We start from the raw sequence: 9358 nt of genomic DNA, 5'->3' as shown, positions 1-9358 counted from the left end.
CAGAGCATTAAAAGATCAAGGAGTCATTCATCCATCATTTGACATGGCTTTAAGTAAAATATTCAGGATAATTGATTATCCTTCCTATTTTAAATGGGTAGAGATATTAATGAGAAAAGTAAATGAGTTTGAACAATGTTGAGAGCCATTTAAAGATGTGCTGTGAGTGAAATAGTATACTTAGTTCTGGAAAAGAAGATTGTGGTTTTCTGTAGCATCCTAGTTCTTTGTTAAGACTGTCATTGAAGTTATTGCTTTTTGTTTCTTGAACTTCACCATGAAATTCTAGCACCATGATTTACCTTGTGATTGACATTACATTGAGAGAGAAACACTAGCCAAATTCAACTCTACCCACAATGTTTAATCTGATAAGCATTTTAAGTTGTAATCGAGTCTTTCTTGGTATTTGAAGATAGTGGAAAGAAATAAGGACATTCTTTGAAGTTACAATTTAAATTTCATTTTTAAAAACAACATAAAAGAGTGTATAAAGGTACAAAGACAGTATAGATTTTATATCATTTTTGTGGAGGAATTCATACTTAAAAAGGCTCGATGTATTCATGATATTACAAATTTTTTGAACATGAGCATGCTTTCCCAGTTATGAAAGTTGTGATGATAAATCTTAGCATTTTGTCACATTTTTTCCTTTTGCCAGTCATTGGGTATTTTATGACTTATAGATTATGAATGTGCTCAAAGTTTCTTAAAAACGTCTTTTTACTACACTTGATCTTAGCCAAAAGGCCAAGAAGCGATAAAACGTCTTTTTAGTATAGAAACTAAACTATAAAGTCATGATTTATTTCACTTATGTTTAATTAGGGAAGATATGTTTTAAAATCATCTTTCTAGTAATTATCAAGTCAAATTTTGTGTCTCAATTCCATAATCATAATCTAATCCAAAGCATCCTCTGAGTTTTACTCAAATAGCTATAATATTTTTCTAGTATTCCATAATCAGCTCAGATTCAACTGGTTAGGACCAATCTTCACTCGAAATAAATATAGCCATCTGTTTTTCATTTTTTGTACCCTATCTCAATTGAAACACAGTTAAAACTCAGTTGGTGCAGTATTTGCATAGAGGATTATAATCTTTGGACTTTTGTAGGTTTTATTTATCCCTGTGGTTGTGAAAATATGACTTGGGAAAGGTGACTGCATTCTGAAAGTATAAAATTCATGTTTTCACAAGTATGGATTTTATTTGTTTAATTACCTGCCTTTACATACCATGAATTTGTATTTTTCAACTGCATGTCATAAATATATTTTGAATATGTGTTGATTTTAATTCTATAATAACATTAATAAATATTATTATTAAAATATATAATTTTTAACCTTCATGAAAAGATAGCATTTTAGTTTTTAGAAAAGCTTATTCAATAAAGTTGAATTTTTGTATCAAGGTGAATTTGACTTCTCTATTGATTTTTACAACCCTTTATGGAAGACTTTATGTTTTGTTTCAGAACACAAAATAAAATTCAGAACTTTGAGTGGTTTGCTGAAGATCGTATGTATTGTTAAATTCAAGAATGATGTTTTGGTTTTATTTAAAAAAATAAGTAAGGGCTGGGAATGTAGTGATAGCACAGTTGACTATCATGTAGGTGACCCTGGATTGGATTCCCAGCAAAACACACACACACACACACACACACACACACACACACACAGAATTATGAGCATTTTACCTGCCAGAAACTTTTGAGAAAACATTACCAAAAGCAATTCCATAATTTAAGTTTTCTTAGTGGATATTGTGATCTAACATAAAAGTAAATCACTTGAGCTTAAGATACTTGATATTTTTCTATTGTTTGCCCTTGGCTTTTTCTTTATTATTTAATATTTTGTATTTTTAGCCAATTTACCTCCAAGTGATTTAGCAATTTAAACTCCAGTGTCGGTTTTTGGGAACAGTCACTAAGATTGAGTACTGGCTTCAATTTTATGAGTTAAAGGAAAAAAGAGAAAGTCCAATTATTAGTGAGGTGGTATATTTACATATTTACAAGTTGCATTTTTTGCTTTGGGAATTATCATACTCTGCCATTGTAAGTATCTTTTTGAGAACTCTTTGATTGCGTATGCTTCATTAGCTTGTAATGGTAGGGAGCTCTTTAGTATAAGCCCTATTTCCAGTGTGACATTTGTCACATAGAAGAATAAAGAAAAGTTCAATTGTATTCTTATGGGAATAGAAGCTATAGAAGTAGGGATTATTAATTGAGAAAGGAATAGAATTTTTCCATTATGCTTTTGTCAGTTGTAGCTTGGGAAATTTTCTGATTTCTTGTATATTATAAATGTGCCCAAAATTCACATGACTCTCCACTATTTTACCATATAATATATAGTAAGATAACAGGTGGTGTAGCTCTTGGTGGTGTGTGTAGCTGAGGGACTCTGTTTTTGGTAGGATGCAGCCAGAAATCAACAGCTAGAACCAGTAGCAAGTGGTCACATGGATTCTTCCTCATTCCTCTAGTACTTTGATTGTGGGCAGCATTTTTTAGCTTCGTGCATTAGAATCATCTAGAAAGTTTGTTTAGACATAGATTTATCAGCCCAGCCTCTAGAATTGCTGATTCACAGGTCCTAAGTAGGGTCTAAGAGTTTACACCTCTAACAAGTTCAAAACTTGTGCTAATACTGCTGGTCCTGCAAGCAAACTTTGAGGAACTCTAGAGTGGAACATTTGAAGGTTATTTAATTGCTCTGCGAGGAGAAATAATTGAGCATATTTTCTATTAAATTAGGAAAGAAATTAGACATCACTTTGAGATAAGGAATATATTTCGCATTTGTTTTTCTATGACATTTTACAGACAAAAAATGAAATACAAGTTCTAAAAATACCCTTTTAATCATATTTTATGTACTCACATATGCACTACCTAAAAGATACAAATATAATACTGTTACATTAAATAAATTACCTTTATTTTAGAAGATCAAAAATATGAAATAACTATGTGTAGTTTGCAGTTAATGGAATTCATGAAATATTACATGCATACCATCTTCAAAATCACAAGAATTTCTCTTCTTCACTGATGAGATGCTTAGACATTTGGTAATTCTGCATAGGTGGAATAATCAAGAATGTGAAGTATGCAAAAATATGATAATCAGTCAAGAAAATACCAGTTACAGAGGCCATACATGTATTCTCTGAAAGAAGACACAGCATACACATACATAGGCTCTATTTTAAAAACATTTTAATTTAGCAGTGAGTCTAAAATTATTTTTTCAGTGAGTATGTTTCTTCTTCTTCTTTTTTTCTTTCAAACTAGTTTAACTTCTGCCTCGGTTTGAGTGAACCGAGCAGAAAAGGGAAGTGTGGAGAAATTATAGATGTGTTGAGAACAGAATAAGGGAACAATTATAGGCATTAGTAGCCATATTAGCACCCTACCTTTAAGTGAAGTGGGAATTCAGCTCAACTTAGAATAAACCAAGCAGGACATTGAATCAAAACATGGTGCAGAACCAGTTGTGGTGACACATGCCTGTAATCCAACCTCAGGAGACTGAGGCTGGAGGATCATGAGTTCAAAGTCAGCCTCAGTAAAAGTGACCTGGTGTTAAGTAACTCAGTGAGACCCTGTCTCTAAATAAAACACAAAATAGGGCTGGAGATGTGGCTCAGTGGTTGAGTGCCCCTGAGTTCAACCCCTAGTACCAAAACAACAACCACCTCCACCACAATAAAACATGGTGCAGGACCTAGGTGCCCTTCAATTGATGAATGGATAAAGAAAATGTGGTACATACACACAATGAAATATTACTTAGCTGTAAAAGAGTATGACTTCCTAACACCAGAAAAGGGATGGATCTGGGGACTATTATGCTAAGTGAAATAAGTCAGTCCCCCCAAAACCAAAGGTTGAATGTTTCTCTGATATGTGGATACTAACACACAATAAAGTGGGGGAGAATAGAAGTTCAATAAATTAGATAAAGAGGAATGAAGGGATGGGAGAATGGACTGGAAACAGGAAAGATAGCGGAATAAATGTGACTTAACCTTCCTGTGTACATATATAAATAACCATAGTGTATCTTCTCATCATGTGTAACCACAACACTGGTATCCTAATTAGAATAAGATATAATCCATGTTTGTATAAATAAGTCAAATATACTCTACTGTCATGTATAAGTAAAAAGAACAAATAAAAGAGAAAAAGAGAAGGTACAAATTTGGAGGAAGCATGTGTAGTGTATAAGACCTGTGAGGATTGGTTTGTAGGATAAATAGTGAACAATTATACAATGAGAAGAAAAAATATGATAATAGAAATCCTGGTAAAGCTTGTGTATTGGTAAATTGCTGAAGTAAAAAAAAAAAACCTTCAAAATTGTTAAAAGAAAAAAAACATGATGCAGTGATTGTAATCCATACTATGGTCACTCTGAGTGTATAGAACACCTGTCAGTTTAATCCATACTATGGTCACTCTGAGTGTATAGAACACCTGTCAGTTTACCTTAGATTATGTACATTCTATTTTTGAAAGGAAATTGTATTTAAAAATCTATAAACAGTGATTTATTTTCCAAAAGTTTAATTTAAAAAAATAGCTCTCAAATATCTGTAAAGTTCACTTAAATAGCATTTCTTAATATATTGTGATTTTGTAGCAAATAGTCAGTGTGCAAACATTTGTTTGGTGTTTGTATGACCGGGTGCTTATTAACTTACTTATTTTGAAACTACCTCATGAGGGCCAGTACTGTCCTATTTCTGTTCCTAAGTACTTTAATTGTGGAGTCATAGAAGAAAAGAATAAAAGAATAAGTTGTGGTTAGAGACAAGACCTGACATTTCCAGAATTATCAAGACATTATCTTGAACATTTGTAGTTATCACTATTTAAAGATTTGTTAGAAGGACCACATGTTGAAATATTTTTAAAGCACCCATTTATTTCAAACAGTGTCACATGCCCATATTTTGCAGATTCAGGCACTTTTAGAAATCATTTCTAATTCTTTCATTGCAAATTATTTTTTTAATCACTTCTGCATTTGTTTTCCTGGGTGGTGTGTCTTGTGGTCCTAAATCATTTTATTCCTCCATTTCTCACTTACAGTAAGTTTCTTCACATTGAGGATAGGGAACGGCATCATTTTAGATCTATGAGTAAAAATTCTTCAGTTTGGCAGACAGTACTTGGGTCTGCCTGCTAAGGTACTGGGTTCTAATAGCTTTTTTATTCTAACTCCAGCAAATTATTCTTTGGTGCCTTGAATATTCAGGCACTTTTAAAATCATTATCCAAAGTATATGTATAAAGACACGAATTGGGTGTCAACATACTTTATATACAAACAGAGATATAAAAAATTGTGGTATATGTGTGTAATAAGAATTATAATACATTCTGCTGTCATTTGTTTTTTTTAATCAATAAAAAATAAATAAAATGACCAGCTTTACTAATGCCATTCTTATATATAAATTTCTGCATTAAATCTATGTGTTGTAAAAGGTTGAGAAAAGCAAATTTGTTGTGAAATGACAATGATGTGTGGCAGTCTAGTCTTACCTACACTCAGTGAATCATTCCATGTTCACCTTTAATGCTTCGTTCAGTATGAAATTCTGACTAATTATTCAGTTATGGACAGAGCCTGATACACCTATGGACTTTTAAAAATCTCAACTATTAAGTTGTATATGGCTGGAATCTTATAGAAACCTCATATTTTTGTAATTCATCTGCCATAAAAAATTGCAAGGATCAAATGTAATTTGGTTTGAGTGAGGTTTTAAAAAAACATAAGAGGCTTTATAAATATACATTGCATTTGTCTTGCAAATTATTTTCTATTATAAAATGGAGAGATCTGGAATACAGAGGAAAGTGTTATATTAACATAAAAATTTTCACAAAATGGTCATTTATTGAAATATTCTACCTTCTAAAGAAGCAAAGATTACTGTGTGCATCTCAACAGATGATATATGCAATAAAACATCTGAATTATGCAGGCAGAAATACATTTATTTAGTTAAGCACTTTATGCAATACCTTTTTATTCACCAGAAAAAACATCACTAAGAAGAAAAATAATTGGGAAAAGATTATATATAAACTCAGGCTATAATAATGGCTCATATATAAATATGTAGATTTTGATTCAATTTTATACCCAACATGAAAATGAAATTAAAAATGCTATATATTTAGTTAAATGGTTCTACCTATTAGTGAGTAGATTGCATTGAAGTCAAGGACAGAAAAGAAGGAGTTAGATTAAGTGCAAAATATGCTTTGCAGATAATTAGTCTTACACAGTCTGCATAAACAAACTTTGCAATCACTTATTTTCTTGTTTGCATTTATTCATGTCACCTGCTTCATTTCCTGGTGAACCCCCAACATACAGTGTTAGTGCCCTCTTCAATAAATTAACAGGAATTGAAGCATCTTCCTGTAGCCAGACTCATGTAATTAACACTTCATTTACCCATGTGTTCATTAATTCTATCTATGATGATTTCCTTTTCCTTCTATGCATAACTTAAGAATCCCCTCCTTCTGTCAGATGATATTAGCCCAGGAAAAGCAGTCTATGCTGATGATACATTACCTAGGTGCAATTTGATTTTGAGTGAGATTTTAGAAAAGCATAAGAGTAATAAAAGCATACCTAGGTAATGTATAATCAGCATAACTACTAATCTATAATGTAGTCTCTTTGTGGCCAAATTGAAATATGCTTTTAATTGATGGTATCTCTGCTCCTTGCTGTTAGCCTGCATTATTGAATATTTATTGAATCCTTTAAAATTAATCTTTGAAGGCAATTATATTTCCTTTACACCTGTTGATTGATGGTTTCTGAATCCACTGTCAGATTATTTGAGCCCACAGTGCATTATTTGAGTCCTTTGGAACATGCTTAGTTTCATTACTAAACAGGTATAAAGTTTCTACATTCTAGTTGTCTAGCCTTCCAGTTACTAATTGATAAACTCTTCATTTTCTCCAATCTGAGAAACCCCTATTTATGTTAATGTGAAAATTATATTTGCAGGTGGGTTTTCTACAAATGAAGCAATGAAATAATGTAGTTTATAAACAAATGACTGGATGCTGTATGGCTGTGGCAGAAGTGACTATTGAAATAGAAATCAGAAGTCCTTATCTAATAATTTGGAAACAGATATAACATTTTTTAAAATATATACATAAATGAATGAGAATTAATGTATATTAGATACTGTGTTACCCATAGACAGGTCAATGATTTTGCTTGCAGCAGCTTGTGAGAATTTCTTTTCCAGAGATTTTAATATATCTTTTCAATCATAGAATACTTGATCAGTACTTTTTATGTACTTTTCAGGTGGCTAGCAGAGCAAGGCATAAGGAGGAGGGTGAATAAAAGAGACAAAGCTTATTTGACCTATTTTAAGAGTCACAGTGGATTTGATGCAACATCAGGAGAAAAATTGCAACAGTATAGATTTATGTTAGATGTGATATACAGCTGGATGCTTGAAAGTCACTATTGGCAAATGGAAATTGCTAAAAGAAAAGTGCAGTCAGTTGTCCTTGAAAACTGTCATCCTCAGGATTCTTATTCAGACTGAGAATAATATCATTTTTCTAGATATGAAGTAATATCTAGATAGTCAAGCTCTGCAAGATTTTGCAAGCTTGAGTTGTTTAATGAAAAAATACAAAAAGATTATTTGGGGCCATGAAGTGATTAAGATAATTTGGTAGCATTTTATAATCTGCAGAAAACAGGTAGAGAAGAACTTTATGAAGACATGGATTCCATGGTGACTCCAAAGCCTTCTCTAAAACTCTGAAGCAAATGGAGCTTTACAGACACTACAGTTCACGGTACAAAATGAAAAATGCATGTTGAATTTGAAATACAAAATAATTTTAAAGTTTTATTTATGTACGTACTGTAGAAATTATTTATTACAAAAGTACTATTAGAAATATTACAATCTATGTGAATTTTTAAATATAGTTGGGAAATTTTGTGAATTTTCACAATGTGCCTAAGCTTTCTTTACCAGAGAGTGGTTTTATATCAGTTACACTGCATCAAGCATTAAGCAATTAGTGATCAACATCATATGGAATAAAAGAGTATTTTATACTGTCAAGATAATGTGTGGGTGGCATGAATAGATTCAAAGGGATATATTTTGTACTGCAGCCTATAGATTTACAAGTAAAAAGGATAGTTTATTTTGAAACTCTCTAGTCTTTCTTTCTACTGGCTGCTACTTTTCCATATTGAAAGTTCCCTTAGTATAGTAACATGAAATATGGAAAAAGTACAACCTTAAGAGTAGATGGACCTGAAGTTGTGACTGTATCCATCTTTAATAACCCTATGACCTTAATCAAATGACTTAATCCTTCTAAAATTCAGTTTCCTCATTTTTGATGAAAAATTAAAACTTCTCTGCAGGCTAATTGTGATAACTAAGGTATAAGTATATGAAGAATATGTAATATCACAGAGGCTTCCTTGATAATTACAATTATTATGAATATTATTTTGCTTAGAATGTGAAAGTATAATAAGGTGTGGCTGATATTACTTGTATCTAATCAGTTAGCAAACACTTGTTTAGCATGTGAGAAGCACTTGACAGTGCCCCTGTGGGACAACAAGGATGGAACAAGATAAGCACGGTAACGATCCTCATTCTTGTTTTATAAGGCACCTTAGATTCATGAGAGAATTTAGTACTCCCCAAAGCTTTGAATGTCAAGGGAATTTCAAAAGGAAATGGTAAAAAGTAGAGAATAGCATAGTAGAAAGAAAATCAGCTAGTAGCATGCCTCTTGAAACTTTACTTATGGATTCTGTTTTATTGTCTATGAAATTGGGATGATATCCATGCCACATGTAATTTACCATTATCGATTGAGAAAAAATGTTTAAAAACTGCATGAAGCTTCCAAGATTAAATGATAGAAAGGTTATTTTATGGCAGTTTCCAGGCACTATACTGAATCAAGTGTCTTGTTTCCAATTAAGATAATCCATTGCAGAATCCTTTTAAGGATGTGGGGATTTAGTTCAGTGGTAATGTGCTTGCCTAGCCAGTGTTCTAAGTACTTTAATATCCACCTCAGTGTCCCTTATCTTGGAGAATATATAAAGGATGAAGATGAGGTTTATGCTTGCCTTACTTTTCTATTGCTACATAACTAATTACCACAAAGTTTTAGATACTAAAAGGAACATTTATGAACATATATTTACTATTTTCTGTTTTTTAAAAATATTTTTAGTGTGGATGGACCTTTATTTTATTCATTTATTTATATGTGGTGCTG

The 9358-nt window shown here is 31.9% G+C and overlaps 1 pseudogene; it reads right to left on the bottom strand.

The window, feature by feature from the left end:
• Positions 1–685: 685 nt before the first annotated feature.
• LOC113182168 (U2 spliceosomal RNA) lies at positions 686–765 on the bottom strand (annotated as a pseudogene).
• Between the last annotated feature and the right edge of the window lie 8593 nt (positions 766–9358).

This window comes from Urocitellus parryii, chromosome 4 (assembly GCF_045843805.1).
Source record: "Urocitellus parryii isolate mUroPar1 chromosome 4, mUroPar1.hap1, whole genome shotgun sequence".
Classification (NCBI taxonomy): Eukaryota; Metazoa; Chordata; class Mammalia; order Rodentia; family Sciuridae; genus Urocitellus; species Urocitellus parryii.
The sequence above is the reverse complement of the archived record's forward strand: the minus strand, read 5'-3'. Positions and strand labels throughout refer to the sequence as shown.